This window comes from Rousettus aegyptiacus, unplaced genomic scaffold, assembly GCF_014176215.1.
Source record: "Rousettus aegyptiacus isolate mRouAeg1 unplaced genomic scaffold, mRouAeg1.p scaffold_m13_p_11, whole genome shotgun sequence".
Classification (NCBI taxonomy): domain Eukaryota; kingdom Metazoa; phylum Chordata; class Mammalia; order Chiroptera; family Pteropodidae; genus Rousettus; species Rousettus aegyptiacus.
This window is the reverse complement of record NW_023416286.1, coordinates 46,374,551-46,390,919: the sequence shown is the minus strand read 5'-3', so window position 1 is coordinate 46,390,919 and position 16,369 is coordinate 46,374,551. Positions and strand designations below refer to the sequence as shown.

At 37.7% G+C, this 16,369-nt stretch overlaps 1 protein-coding gene and 1 pseudogene across 2 annotated transcripts in view; both read right to left on the bottom strand.

Moving 5' to 3' along the window:
• The window catches only part of PSD3 (pleckstrin and Sec7 domain containing 3), a 487,816-nt gene that overhangs the window by 331,700 nt on the left and 139,747 nt on the right, over nt 1-16,369 (bottom strand). The gene's annotated exons all lie outside the window — the stretch shown is intronic.
• LOC107503883 lies at nt 1,354-12,061 on the bottom strand (annotated as a pseudogene).

The following is a 16,369-nucleotide window of genomic DNA, read 5'->3' as shown; positions in this document are numbered from 1 at the left end:
AAGGCAGACTATACCTGGCCATGAGTCCCAAGAGAATCCTCTTAAAAAACAGATCTCCTCATCATCTGCTCAAAACTATTGAATGGTTTCCCATCGCAGAGTAAAAGCCAATGACCCTACAACTGTGGTTGGAAAAGGGACACAAAGGAGGCCCTCAACAAATATTTGTTGAATGAACAATAAATGATTAGAGCCACTATATCCTTTCTGTGTTCAATGTGAAGATGCTTATATTTTCAGGAAAATAAAACATGGTGGCATTGAATAAACTGAAGAAACTGAAAGCCTGCCTTTAGGAAAATCACTGCACCCTAAGTTCAGATGAAATTTAAAAAAAAAAAAAAAAAAGGACTCAAGTGTGCCCCAATTAGAACAAAATGAACTAAGGCTGCCTCATTATTATGTTAGCTCTGGAGAGGATTAGAAAGACCTTAAAAATTTTCCCTACACATTAATAATTGTAATGGGGTGGGGGAGCAATAGAATGAAAGTCCCATACAGAAGACTTGTCCAACTGGGTGTTTATTTCCTCTAACTTTCTCAGTTTCCTCATTTGCAAAATGAGATTATACTACAAGAGTTCTAAGCTCCTTCTCAGCTCTAACATTCCATGACTGAATCGAGATCTCCAACTTAATTTACAAAAGGACTGAGATAGTAATTATTGGCCTGACAAAAAGAATGTTATTTTAGAACAGAAATTACGGCAAAACCTCTAGACAGGAACGTAAAACTTAAAGGGTCTTTCATCTGAACAGTTAGACAACTCACCTGATGGCCAATTCCTATATTCCCAAACTTCCAAATGCAAGCATTTAATCTAAAATATCCAGGTAGATTTCTAGGATCTGTCCAAACATATCAAAATAGAAAGTTGGTTTAGTTTTTCAAACAACTCTGTGAGAAAGTACTTTTCTTTTTTAAAGGAAAACAAAACTACTTATTGACCACTGTTTACCAGTATTTACAATAAAGTAAACAATATACAACTGTATAACATTCTGATTACTGCAACATTATTGTTTTTCCTGGCTTCTGCTGAAGCACTAACCCAAATACTGAGATTGAGCCTACATGTCAGGAATGAGTTAGTGTAAAGAAAAACTACACAGTAAAGAGTTTAAATTACAAAAGTTTATTCACCCATTTTTATCCCAGAAGGTTCTAAACCTCCAAGCCTCTAACTAATCATCTCTAACCTTCATTACATGAATGAAGTCTTACACATCCCATGAATCTTGATTTGCCTAGTTTGCTCATTTGGGTGGGGAGGTTGTCGGTAGTGACAAAATTTTCCTTTAAGGGGTTTTGCAAATAAACTTGCATTTATATGATTGTATATCTGGAGGCCGCTTTTAAACTGTCCAATGTTAACTGCTTACATTACATTTAAATTACCCAATTAATTATAAACTATTTAATTTCAACAGGTAAAGCTTCAGGAAAATTTTCGATTTAACTTGAAGTGACTTATTTCTTAGGTTGCTGAAAATGATGGCATCCCAGAACCATGGGCTAATCCATGGTTGTGAAATACTGTTTTTGGTTTGATAAATGTTTAAAAAAAGAAAAAAGAAATTTACATATGTAGTTTATGTATACAGATTGAAAACCCCCAAATAAATAAAAAATCAGAATGATCCTTAGGCAGATATGAGTTAAACACAAATTCTGACTAAGTAATGGCAAAAGAGATTTTTCCCAACATTTATAAAAACCGTTCTCTAACACAGAGGTAAAAATATACCATGATATCAAATGTTTTTTTCTGATAAAGGGTGCAACTACAGGAAGTTTTTGTTCAAAGTGACCAGTGCTATAGATGTAAAAAAAAAAAAAAACCCAACAACTCCCCAAATACTACTTCAAAACAAACATATCAAATTTGATTTTCATTAGAATGTAGTTATTTTCTCACCTAACAAATTAAAAACAAAAAACAAGACTCAGATCATTTTTATATAGAAAGAGCAATGAGAACATGTATTAGGCTTCGTTGTCTGGACAAGAATGCCAAGTCAGTCTCACTTTATAAAAAGCAATTATAATTTGAAGACACTTCATATTTGTCTCTTTTGCCAGCACCAAATCTGCCTCATCGGAATCTTTCCATTTTATGAGAAACATTAATTCTCCACTGTTGTCTGTGGCACCAATTACTCATTCAGGATCAAGCCCTCTGGCAAAACCTCTTGGTTCATCAGCAGCATCTCTTTTCTTCTTTGATTTGCTATCATCAGACTCATTGCCAGATAAAGATTCTCTTTTTGTACCATCTTTCTCTTCACCAGCTTTTTGAGAATTAGGAAATGTTTCAATTAACTCTGGACTATGTAAATTTTCTTCCGGTCCCCAAGTACTGTTAGCGTCTGTGAATCCTGTCCACTTCAGGAAATACTCCACTTGCCCATCCAGTACGCTTTGGTGCAGTACCTCTTCCACCACAAATTCTTCAGGCTCTGCTGGTTGCAACTCTTCTAAGTAATCCATTCTGTTTCTTTCCCATTTTTTGCAAGGTAGTTTTACTGGGGGCTGTTTTTTATCACAGACTTGAAGAGCTATTGTTCCCCACCTCTGAGGTGCTCGGGGTCCATTGTCTGCAGTGTCTCTGGCCTGTGTGCCTTCAGCTCGAGCCATATCCGAGGGGGAGGCAGCACTTTCTTATGTTGAAGTAAAAATCTGCTATTCTGTAAATTTCTCTTGCATGTTCTTTGGGGAAAGACAGAATAAAAATATTCCTTTTCCGTAGTCGGATCTCTTTAAATGTATTTCTTACTCCAAATACTTAAAAATAGTTATTACATCCACTAAGTCTTCGTTCGTTAGCTTAAAGATTAGTTTCTATAATCTCTTCTAACATCGCATGATTTCCTTACCACTCAACTACCTGATTCCCTTTCATTTTTAATGTCTCTCTTAAAATGTGACACCCAGAATCAAATACAATAATCCTCACAGAATCTAGTTGCTTTAGATTGCAATGGCACTGCTTTTGGCACTTATTTACATAAAACCAACTTTATAGCATCATTTTAATGATTAAATAAGATAATGAGCACAAAGTTCCAGCACAATGCTTGGCCTATAGTAATGACTCATTAAATGGTTGTTGATAATGTGATTCCTGTTAATAATGAGTTATAATAATAATTTGTTAGTATTAAAGCATTATCTCTCCAATCAAGCTGTAAGCCCTAGTTCTCTATTACACTGAAGGTTTGTCTTACATATTCTTTGCTATTGTTCCTCCAAGTCAGAGTTAGGCAGAGAAATAAAGTGCTGAGGCTCAATTTCAAATGGCGATCAGTCAGAAATCAAGATATCTCTGAAATTAAAGCAAATTAACGGCAAACAGGATGTGATTTACTTAAAGAGAACTTATATTCAAGTTTCCAGAACGCACAAGCAATCTCTACTCTTTACCCCTCAATCATGCAATTTAAAGATGCATAGCTAAGATATACTGAGGAAAGCAGTTTGGTACAGACTTTAAGAGAATAAATTCTGGATTCAGAACCTCTGCAATTCAAATCCTAGATCCACAATTTACCCACTGCATGACCTGGGGCAAATTACTAAACTCTCTGGTCTCTCTGGTTCCCAACCTGTACAATGTGAGTCATAACACTCCCTACCCACCTTATGGGGGTTTATGTAAATCAAATGAAAATGGATGTGAAGTGAATTTGGGATAGAGTGCCTCACTTTTCAAAACTCTTAGTGAAATTACAGTTTTAACTACTACTCAGGAGTTACCTAAAGAGGCAAATTATCCTAAATAATATTGCAAAACTTATCATTTGAAAGTCTAAACCATTTTTAATTTATATAGACCTTCACCTCTGACAGCCATTGCTGAAGTCAATCTTACTGTGTTCTGCTTATTTATTCATTACCACTAATGAATAAATTTTTCCCATACATTCATCTATTACAGATTTTAAAATGAATGTAAAAAATTCTATCCTAATTTTAATGTTTAACTAACCATCAATGCTATCACTGGAGTAAATAGTGTATTAATATTCACAGAGAATGATGAAATAAAGGCACAAACAACACTGGGCTTATTATACCTAACTGCTTTGCACATGAATCTGCGCTGTCCCATACAATAGCTACCTGGGGCCATTTGGCACCTGAAATAATAATAGATGTGCTGTGAATATAAAATTCATGCCATATTTCTAAGACTCAGTATGGGAAAAAGGACATAAATTATATTATTAATAATTTTTATACCAATTACATATTGAAATGACAATGTTTGGGTTATACTGCGTTACATAAAATATATTATTTAAATTAATTTAACCTGTTTCCTTTTACTTAAGGCAGCTACTAGAAAATCTTAAATTATATAAATAAATCACATATTTCTATTGGAAAGCACTGATATAGATGATTCTGAAAAATGTAGCTTGTGAAAATTAAATTCAGGACAAGATATATGATCTAAATTATAGCAGAAACTAAATGTAGAACTTAAGTGAATTTTCAGAGTTCATATGTACTTAATATCAAATGCCTCTCCAACCAAAAAAAATAATAAGAATCTTTGATAAGTACCTTTTAAATTCTAGAGACATCTGAGAAGCTTTGATCAGAATGTGGTAAATTGAAAAGATATGCTCCATTTTTCATAAACTGACCAAATTTACTTACATAACAGTGCTTAGCAAGTGACCTCCATCAAGAGAGTTAGCCTTAGCTTGCAAGTGTCCAGAGCAATAGACAGCTGACAAAACTTGAACACATTTGAACTGGCAAAATGGCTCTAGTGCTGGGACTCTGCCTGTGGGTCTTAGAGCACACATGCAGGTAGGTGTTCAGAACCTAGGAGGAAAATGGCCTCGGGATTCAAATAAGACCCAGAAGTCTGGGCTTCCATAGGTAATGCAAATGAAACTTGCCTCGAGTCTCTTCAGCTACCTAATTACTAAACAGAAGCCAGTAGCCTTTTTGCACAGACCAAGAAAAATGCAAGGATTGGAAGATGGATGATACTAAAATATACCTTCTGAGAGTCATAAGGTCCTGCCAGAGAGGACCAGTGTGGAAATAAGAGAAAGGAGGAAGAGAACAAAGCATGAGCAAAACCTAAGGGAAACAAAATAAGCTCAGAAGTAGCACCTATGACATCTTTCTACTCGAAGTGAGGTATGAGGTGTACCAGCATTATTGGCATTATGGGAGTTTATTAGGAAAGCAGGATCTCAGGCCCCACCCCAAACCTTGTGTCAAAATCTACATTTCAACAGTATCCCCAGGTGATTCATACAGCGTTCACAGAGACGATCCAGAGGCAATTATCTCCTAGTTCCCATTTGTTGCCCTGTGGTTGCTATTTGTAAGCACAGGCCCTTATATGTATAATGCATGCGAGGACTATTTTATTGACTGAATAAATTCTTGGAAAACGCAGAGGAATTATAAATGCTTAAAGGATGGTGGGAAATCATCACCTGAGATAAAGCAAAAGAAGTCATTGGTAAAACAATGAGGTACCCCTACACACCTATTAGAATGACCAAAATCGGGAACACTGACACCACCAAAGGCTGGTGAGGATGTGGAGGAACAGGAACGCTCATTTATTGCCGGTTGGAATGCAAAATGACACAGTCACTTTAAAGCAGTGGTCCTCAACCTTTTTGGCACCAGGGACCAGTACTCCTATGAGAATCTAATGCCTGATGATCTGAGGTGGAGCTGAGGCAGTGATGCTAGTGCTGAGAAGTGGCTGCAAATACAGGTGAAGCTTTGCTCACTAGCTCGCCTGCCACTAACCTCCTGGTTCCTAACAGGCCACGGACCTGTATTGGTCCACGGCCCAGGGGTTGGGGACCCCTGCTTTAGAGGACAGTTTGGCAGTTTCTTACAAAACCAAACATACTTTTACCATATGATCCAGCAATTGTGCTTCCGAGTACTTACCCAAAGGAGTTATGCACCCACAAAAAACTACACATGGATGTTTACGGCAGCTTCATTTGTAATTGCCAAAACATGGAAGTAACCAAGATGTTCTTCAGTAGGTGAAAGGTTGAATAAACTATGGTACAGCCAAACAATGGAATATTATTCAGCACCAAAAACAAATGAGCTATCAAGCCATGAAAAGGCAGAGAGGAACCTTAAATCATATTACTATGTGAACGAAGCCAATTTGAAAAGACTACACACTGAATGACTTCAACTATATGATATTCTAGAAGAGTTAAAACCACAGAGACAATAAAAAGATCAGTGATTGCCGGGGGCTGGGGTAGAGGGGAGGGATGAATAGGCAGAGCACAGAGGGCTTTTTAGGGCAATGAAAATATTCTGTGTGATGCTATAATGGTAAACACGTATCATTATACAGTTGTCCAAACCCATAGTAAATATAACACCAAAAGCAATGTAAACCCTAGTGTAAACAATGAATTTTGAGTGATTGTGATGTGTCATTAGGTTCATCAACTGTAATAAATGTACCATTCTAATGAGGAATGTTAATAATGAGGGAGGCTATGAATGTGGGGAATAAGGGAGTCAATGGGAAATCTCTGTATCTTCCTCTCAGTTTTGCTGTGAGCCTAAAACTGCTCTGAAAAATAAAGTCTTTTAAAAAGAGTCATCAGTTTCTGAAAGTTTGTGGACGGAGGGTACTTCAGGCCCATGCATACTGGTGCAGAACTAGGGACTGCCTTAGTTGAATAATATAAACAGAAACTATCTATACCAAAAAACAATGTATTTAAAGCCTCAGACAAAAAGTTTTGATTTTTGATGGAGATGGGAAGGTAAGAACTTTGTTGACAATACAGAATACATTAACAAAAATTTGTGTTTACAATAGTAAGCTAAACGATTTTAGCTGTTTTAAACTAAACCAAATTCTCCTGAATGGGAATTATGCTATGTCATGAAGGACCATTCCTTTTTCCTCTGAACTATCTTTCCCACCAGCAAACATATTGTTATTTTCCCCTATAAATCCATTTTGACCTCACTTTACCTTCGGCTATATTTCTCACCCTTGCTTTACAGCAAAAATCCTCCAAATATTTGTCCACATTGGATGTTTCCATGTCTCTACTTCTATTCTCTCTTGAATCCTCACCAAGCAATTCTTGGTCCTCACTACTCCACCAAAACTGCTGCTGTCAAGCTCACCAATGACCTCCCTGTGCTAAATCCCTAAGTCAACTCTTGATCCTCCATTTTACTTCATCTCGTGGGATCGTCCTCTTGGAAACAGTTTCTTCACTTGGCCCCAAAGACACCAAACTGCCCTGGTTTTCCTCCACCCTCATTAGCAGCTTTTCCTCATTCTTGGTCCTGAACCTCGTTTTCTATCTGCACTCGCTGCCTTGTGGTTTGGCCCAGTCTCTGGAGTCTGACAAATGTTTATCTCTGCCCAGACTCCTCCTCTCAAATCCAGACGAGGGTATCCAAATGCGTACTGGACATCTACAAAACTGAGCTCCTGATCTTTCCCCTGAATCAGCTTCACCCTATATTACTTAATGAAACTCTATCCTTCAAGCCGCATAAACCAAAATCCTTGCAATTCACCGCTGAGCTCTCTCACTCACATCTCACATTCAATCAGGAACTCTTCCTCACTCTTCTTTCAAAATATACCACTCTGGTCCCAGCCATTACCATCACTCACCTAGGTTATGACAATAACTTCCTAAATGGTTTCCCATTTAGGTGCCCCTCCCTACTTAAGTCTAGTCTCATGAGACATAGTAATAATGTGTCCTCTTAAAACATTAGCCAGATCATGTCACGTCTTTGAAATTTTCCATCAGCTTTTCTGCTCACTCTAAATATAAGCCAAAGCCCTTACAACAGCCTACAAGACCAGAGACCTTACAAGAACTGGAGTCCGCTCTCCTCCCTGATCACTTGACTCCACCACACTGGTCTTTTACAGTTCCTTGAATTCGAAAGCATGGCCTGGCCTCAGGACTTGCATTCACTGTCCCCTCTTCTTGGAGTACTCTTCCCCCAAGACAGTCACATGACTCCCTTCTCCTTCCTCAGGCCTTTCAACACAAGTCATCTCAGGGAGGTCATTCTTGACCGTCCTATTTATAATTGTAACTCCTCCCACTCCTAACCTTCCTCCTTTCACCTCTTGCTTATTTTTTACCCAAAGTACTTCACACACACACACATGCACACACACACACACACACACACACACACACGCACGCACTCTATCTCACCTTACAAGAGTAAGATTTTTTTTGTCTATTTATTGAGCACTATATACCCAATACCTAAAATAAAGCATGGTATATAGGAAGCACTCAATAAATATATGTTTAATGAATATATGAATTAATGAGAGATAAAGGATCTACTATAGTATATACCTTGTAGTCTTTTTAAACGGTTGTATTTTAATAGGCACTTTGTATGCAAATACATATTCAGATATTGTGGAAAAAACAAAGTCGCTCCAATTTGATAGTTAAAATTAACCTCATACAAAATCTAAATAATTATAAAGAAATAGTTCCCTAAACTGAGAGATGCTCTAAAACACTCCGAGGTACTAGGATTTCTCAAAACCTTGATCTTGCTTCACCAGAGCACATTGAAAAGATGTCTCAATACATCCACCCTTCCAGAAGCGGGGGAAAGTAGCCACGCCAATATAATGGACTTTGATGCCTTCAAATGATACAGAAATTATAACACAAAGTACATAGCACTTAATATTTTAATGGTATATAAAATATGGGCGTAACCCACTTACAGGGAACCTCTGGACCCAAATATGAGAGGAAAAAATGTGTTATTCTTGTATTAGACTTTGGTAATGCATTCATTCGATAGACACAGAGGGTCATATTTTTATAAACCACATTTTAAAAGAACTTCAAATTATCTTCCAGTTAAAAGGAAAACAAAATAATTCCAAAAAACATTTAGACGCAGAAATAAATAATTCAGGAATGAAGTAACTCTGTACACAGACAGACATGAGGCAGATAAAAGCCAAAAGTGATGTTAAAATAAAAATGGAAAGAGTGTCCTGATTTCTCAACTTGATAATATTAAATCTCACATACTATATCAGGTTTGCTTTTGTTTCTGAAATTGTGTATACAGCAGGAGCTCCTAACCAACCTCTAATTAGCCAACACCAGGACGAACAGTCACCCTGTAAGACGTCCTAGCAGACGCCAATTATTACACCATGTCCTAGCTAATAATCAAGGCTTTGAAAAGCTCAAGTAATTCTGCTCCTATCACTGAGCTGATAGGAACCAAAAATCAGTTGCGTTTCCTTCCAAACTGATTTCTGCCAGTTGTGCTTGCTACTGAAATTGCATCATTTAATTAAATACTATATAAAACAATTATATATGGGTATAATAGAGAAAAGTTATTTCCATGAAAGCTAAGTGGAATGCTTGAGAAAAAAAGACATTAAATGGCCGTAACAGAATGCTACTCACGACGGTTTATTTTTAAATTGTTTTTACTAAATAGAAACAAAACACAAATTATAAATTGTCATATATGAAGATTCATGATACAAATCCTTATATACACCAAAAAATTACCATTAACCTTTTCGCTCTCCTGAGAACCTTCTTGATACATGATATTATAAGTTAACATATTTTCTCACTAAATAAACACAGATATATTTATTTTAACAGTGCTTGTAAAATTTTGACTTTAATTAATTACTCTGAGCCTATCAAGTTCTTTTAAATATGTAAACATTTTTATATATAAATAAAATAATACATGAATATATTTTTAAAGTAAATATATCTTTACTAAAGCTCCAAATTTAGAATATTATGCTGTTTTAGCAGCTTTTTTCCCTCAAATAGGACCCACCAACACGGGACATAGACCACATAAGAAAGGTAGAAAGAAATGAATCAAGAATGAAAAAAATATGATAAAATCAAAAGAATAAAGGAAACGGGTCTCTGAAACCGTTACATCACACCAGGCATACACAGCTCTAGCCTTTATCTACTCTATCAGATGCCTCTGCCAGAAGGCAAAGACCTGTGTGAAGAAATTCACAGGAATACATTACTCTTATCTTTTGTGCCCTAGGTTGTCATTTGCAAGGAAGCTATAATGAAAGTTACACACCTGGAGCTCTAAAAGCAACCCATAAACACTATCTGCCAAGTGGGGAAAATTCCACTTTCCCCAAACAGGAGATTCAAGGAGGCCCACAATTAAGCCAATAGCAAAAAAATGATTAGGCCAGAAATCCTGCTGACTCTACAAATTCTACTCTACCATGCATGACACAAGGCTAAATGTCAGAGCACCAACTCTGTCCAAACATTCATGGGAGGGTTCCTGGGCTTAGCTATTAGACAGCCTGGGATGGCTCTCATTCACCGAACAAACATTCGTTGAGTGACTATTAAGTGCCAAAGCACCACAAAAAATACTAGAGTTTTCCTCTTGGTTTCCACATGGCATTCCTACAGGCAGTCACAGTTTTACCATTTAATAGCTATGTAACTTTAAGAATAGAAATAATTCTACCTCCTACCTACCAGGTAAGTATAACCTACCACCTGGGTCCCATTTACTGTCCACCTACTGGTTTACTGCCTCTTTGCTGTAGATACTGTTCTAAGCCCCCAACCATTAAGCACAGTATCCCATGAGATAATGAGGCTATGAGGCAGAGAGACATTAAAATACCTTACCCAAGGTAACACAGCTAGAAAGTGGCAGAGCCAGGAGGCCAATCACACCATGAGATTCAAGGCCACACTCTAACCACAACACTGGTACTGCTACTTGCTTGGTGATATAGAATATCCTTTAAGAGAAGAGCAATCAAAGGCATCACCCTTCCCTGTTAAAAGGAGCTGGTCCAATCTCACATTTATCAAATACTTTAGGAGACCCTGACCAACAACCCAAAATAAGTAAAGAGTAAGGATTATATAAAATGCAATCTATTTTTCTTTCCATGCCTTTTTCTCGCCATTAGGTTTCATGGAGATGTATAGCTACAGGAAGCCTCCAGGGATTCAGCAATGTCAAGAAAATATGATCATATCTTACAGGGAAGGAAAGGGGTGGGGGGGAGGAACACTCTCAAGAGGGTGCTGGCAACCTTATGACTTGAAAATGTTTGTGAACCTGGTTTAAATTTTTACAGTGGAACCATCTCTACTATATGACGAGAGGGAATGAGCATTTGGGTTGCCTTGGATCAAGATCAGTAGCTACAGTAAGCAAAGTAGCCAGACTGGCTGGATCGGCTCTTTATAATCACCCTCACTGAAGGATGTTTGCCACCTGGTGACCACACCCACTATACAGATCTAATTATGTTCTTATGGCAACCACGAAAAGGTCATTATTATCACCAGTTTAGATCAGAGTTTCTCAGGTATTCTTGATGTGAATGATATGAAATGTGCCACTTCAGAACTACTGGACCTGAACCTGAATTCAGGAGGCTCAAGAAATCTGAAACCAGGTGATTCTTGTGACAGACAAGTTTGGGAAATACTACTTAGGTCATAAAGTTATGGGACCTAAAAAGATCAAGAGAGATCTTACAGGTAGGTGTCCTCTTCCCTTCAAGCAGTTCTCTGTCTAATCCAGGAGGGAAGCACTATTTACTGTACATACAAGTCTCCAGAGAAATAACTTCCAAAATTTCCATTCAATACACATGAAGGTCTCAGATCTTCAGTGATCTGCAATCCTCCCAAGGAGCTTAGCCCAGGCAAAAGTTTTTGCCAGCCAAAAACAAAAAGAATGATACTCATTTTACAAATCGTTTTGTCAAATGACTTCAGCAATTATGTGAGGGCCTAGAAGTGTCTTAGCTCTCCCCTGCTTCGCTTATGATAAAGAATCTCACTTAATTCAAAGAACAGAAACAAGAAAGTGAAAACACAACCCAAGGAAAAGGCATCTGCAAAGCATATATCTAATAACAGACTTGTTCCAGAATATATAAAGAACTTTTACGATTCAATAATCAAAAGACAAATAACTCAATTTGAAAAGACACCCCAATTTTAAAAAGGAAGCAAAGGATCTGAATAGGCAGTTCTCCAAAGAAAGTATACAAATGGTCAACAAGCACATGAAAAAATGTTCGACATCATCAGGGAAATGAAAAACTGCAGTGAGATACTACTTCATGCCCACGAAGAAGGGTAAAATGAAAAAGACAGAAAATAAGTGTTGATGAAAATGTGGAGAAATGGGAACTCTCATCCATTGCTGATGGGAATGTAAAACAGTGTAGCCCCTGTGAAAAACAGTTTGGCAATTTCTCCAAGTGCTAAACATAGAGTTACAACATGATCCAGCAATTGTGTTCTTGGGTATATACCTAAGAGAAATGAAAGCGTATGTCCCTACAAAAACTTGGACATGAATGTTCACACAGCATTATTCCTGATAACCAAAAAGTGGAAACAACCCATCATCTGATGAAGTACTAATACGTGCTATTTTTGAATGAGTGTCAAAAACAGCATGATAAATGGAAGACGCCAATTACGAAGGCCACATATTGTATGATTCCATTTATATGATATGAGCAGAACAGATAAATCCATAGAGACAGAAAATAGATTAGTGATTGTCTGGGTCAGACAATGGGGGTAATAGTGGGAATAGAAGGCAACAGCTAATGGGTCCCAAGTTTGTTTGGGGGTGATGAATATGCTCTAAATTTGATCTTGATGTGATGTGTGCACAACTCTGTGAACATACTAAAAATCAATGAATGTATACTTTAATGTACAGTGAATGTACACTTGTGGTATGCAAATTTTATCTCAATAAAGTTGTTTTTTAAAAAAATCCCATGAGCCTCGATTTTGTGCTCTGAAAATGGGGATACTACCTATCTTACAACATTGTAAAGGACATGTAAAAAGATATAAATTCACATACACAGACACACGCACAATGTTTCACACAGTGCCTGGCACATAACAAATACAGAATAGATATTATTATTTCTCATCTTCCCATCCCCATATTTTTACATTGTCATGCCTCGATATCACTGTCTTCACAAGTTACAAAACCCAAACTGAAATGTATTCCAACAGAGGCCAAACCATGAGAATTCTCTCATGATTTCTTGCATGTTAAACTCAAGGCTATTTCTGTATACCTGACCTTGGAGAAACCCTGGAGCCTGCAAATGTGGCTGTCTACCTTCCAAATTTGTTACTAAAAAGTGTTTAGGGATAAAGAGTAAGATTTTTTTTCTCCATTCCAGTCTTAGTGTGTCCTCTATCTCTAACTGTGGTACAGAAGCACCTCTACGACCATATAGTTTTAAAATCAGCCATACTCCTTGACAATACTTATGCTATTCAGCCAGCTTCATCTACACTGAAAATCGATTGGGCCTCCAAGAAAGCTTTGCAGGTGTCCCAGGAAAGACTTTAGCCCTTAGATATCCAGCACTATACACCCGAATATTCACTGTGACAATATGCAGATTAGAAGGGGGCTTAAAGCTATGGTTCTATCCACAACTTGCAAAAATGGTCAACTACAGCAGGGGTCCCCAACCCCCAGGCCAAGGACTGCCACAGATCCGTACCACACAGCAGGCCACACAGCAGGAGGTGACCGGAGATCTATGGAAGCTGCGAAGCTGCATTTATTTGCATCCGCTCCCCAGCACTAGCATCACCGACTCAGCTCCACCTCAGATCATCAGGCATTAGATTCTCATAGGAGCACCAGTCTCTGGTGCCAAAATGCTTGGGGACTGCTAAACTACAGCATATTCCCCATCTCTGTAAGTTATCAAACAACTCACGGCCATCTCTTGAACCAATATAATAGCGGACTCTCAGCCAGACACTTTAGTTTTTCCATTTTATTTAAAGCTGTCTTCCATCTTGCTGAGTATTATCAATTACAAAGTTTCGCAATTCTTTTTTTTTTTTTCAGAATAGTTCCTACTGTTGAATACATTTTTCTTCTCATCATTTTCAATGATTTTATTTCCTCTTTCATTTCCATTAAAATTCCATGCTCCCATACACTCTCACTGCTTTTGTACTTTTCAGACTGATGGGATAAATATGTGCAAAACTCAAAACGTAGCAAAGCCCAGTTGGTAAACACACCACGAGCAACCAGATGGTCAAGTGGGAAATGACTGCCTAGGACAGCCAATGCCTTCATTAAAGCATTTTGCTCTTGAGCTGCGCTGTCTAAAATATTAGCCGCTGGCCATGTGAGGCTGCTTAAATTCATTAAAATCAAATAAAAATTTAAATTCAGTTCTTAAATCTTCTTTGTCACATTTCAAGTGGTCTCAATAGCTACACATAGCTACCGTCTACCACACTGAAGAGCACAGATATGCAGTATTTTCACCAGAGTATTAAAGTTCTATTGGACAACACTGATTTAGAGAGTAACTTCACTGATTCTAAGAAAGTTTGTAAATTCACAGTTCTTAGACACAATAGTTTTAGTATTTACAATCTGTAAGGTTTGACTCTCAGAAATATGAGCCAAGTGCCTCTGAATTTTCGTGGTAGTTTTTCTTAGTGGTCAGTGGGCAGGGTTTTTGGAGCCTGATACAGAGTTTGGCACACGGTAAGTACTTAACATTTGCTGAATGAATGAAGAGCATATCGTCTGTACTTTGGTTTCTGCCAGATATTAGCTCATAAAAACAATGGGATTTTTTTTTCTATATGAGAGATTTCCATAGGGAAAAGTAACCATCAGGAGGTGGGACGGGCAGCTCATGGACCCTTTAGAGCCACAAGAAATGAAGCTGAAAAACAAACATCTGCCCCAGAGGAACTCACATTCAAACGAAAAGTTTCAGCCTCAAGGAAATATCTTGCTTCTTCAAATACCCAGTACTTGTAGCTTTTAGAAATGTTAAAGGAAAGTTAGGGGTGATGCCCTGGAAGATCACAGACCCTGCTGCCATTTCTCAGGATTTTCCCTATGTAATTTTGCTAGAAAATAGTATAATCACAAAGGCAGCAATCATCTAATTGCATTGTCTGTGCTGCTCCTCTTACACCTAGATCTCCCCTTCTCTCAGTGTCCTCTGACTCAATCTATACTGTGCCTATCAGAGAACTTCTTGGAAAATAAGCATTGTTGAAAATCGAAATTCAAAAAAGCGTGTCAGTTTTCATACACGGAGAAAAGCAGTTCCCCTGGCCCTGAACCAACAGTCTCCTGGAGGCCCAACAAAAGAAGCTACAGATGCCTCTATTGAAATTTTTCTACTTCCCTTGTTCACAGACCAAACAGCCATAGGAAGAACCAAGCTGCTCTGTTTCTGTAATTCACTTTTTCTTAGCAAAAGTGGGGACAGAAGGCAAGAGAAACAGGGAGCAGCTGCTGCCTCATCTTATGAATGCCCTCAGCTCATTCCCCATCCTCTTCCCTATTGTTTCAGACTCCTTTTCTCAACAATCGCAGTCCCAGCTCATGGGGTTGGGGTGGGGGGGTGGAGAACAAGGAAAAACAGTTTTCTCTGTGTCAACAACCACATTTGTAGAAAAGTCTAGATCACGTCTATGGAGTTAAAATAACAAGTCTCACATTCAATTTTAACTTGTTAATCTGCTTTATTCTGAATTCTATTAATTATTTATAACTGTATGATAACCTTTACATGTGATCCTACAGTGATCCCTTCAGACACTACGTGTGTTTTAAAAGAAAATTATACAATTTCTACCTCTTGAGCCAAAGAACAATACTTGTCCCGTTATTTAAGCCAACAGATATATGAAATAACAGTTGTTGATGAATTAGTCATCCAATTTCAGATTCCAAGACCCACAGAATCTAAATATTAGAACCAAAAAGCTCAGTTTCTACAACATACAATGCTAACTTTGTGGACATAGAAACGGAATGACGGTTATTAAAACTGGGCTGCCTGAGTTTAAATCTCAGCTCTATCACTGACTAGCTACGTTATTGAACCTTTCCAGACTTCAGAAGGGAGATAATGACAGTACTGACCTCATGGGGTTGTCATGGGGACTAGAGGAGGTAATTGTGTTAAAGCACACAATAAGATCTCAATAAATATTTGCCGTGATTGTTAACAATGCACCATGCCTGAAACCATCACTTAAAACATTTTCTGAAAGTTAGAACTTAAGATGAAACTTAAAGTAAAATGCTTCTCAGACAACCCACATGAAAATAACTATGCAAAAAAAGAGCTCCAGGATCAAGTCAAAATGTTCACTTTCCCACTAAATCTTAAACTCCAATAATGAACTTTTAAAATATCCATCAACATGTACCAATTGTTCATCTCACTGATTTGTGGCCAGAGAAAGGGAATTTCAAACTAGACGGTTGTTCACATTTAAGCAAT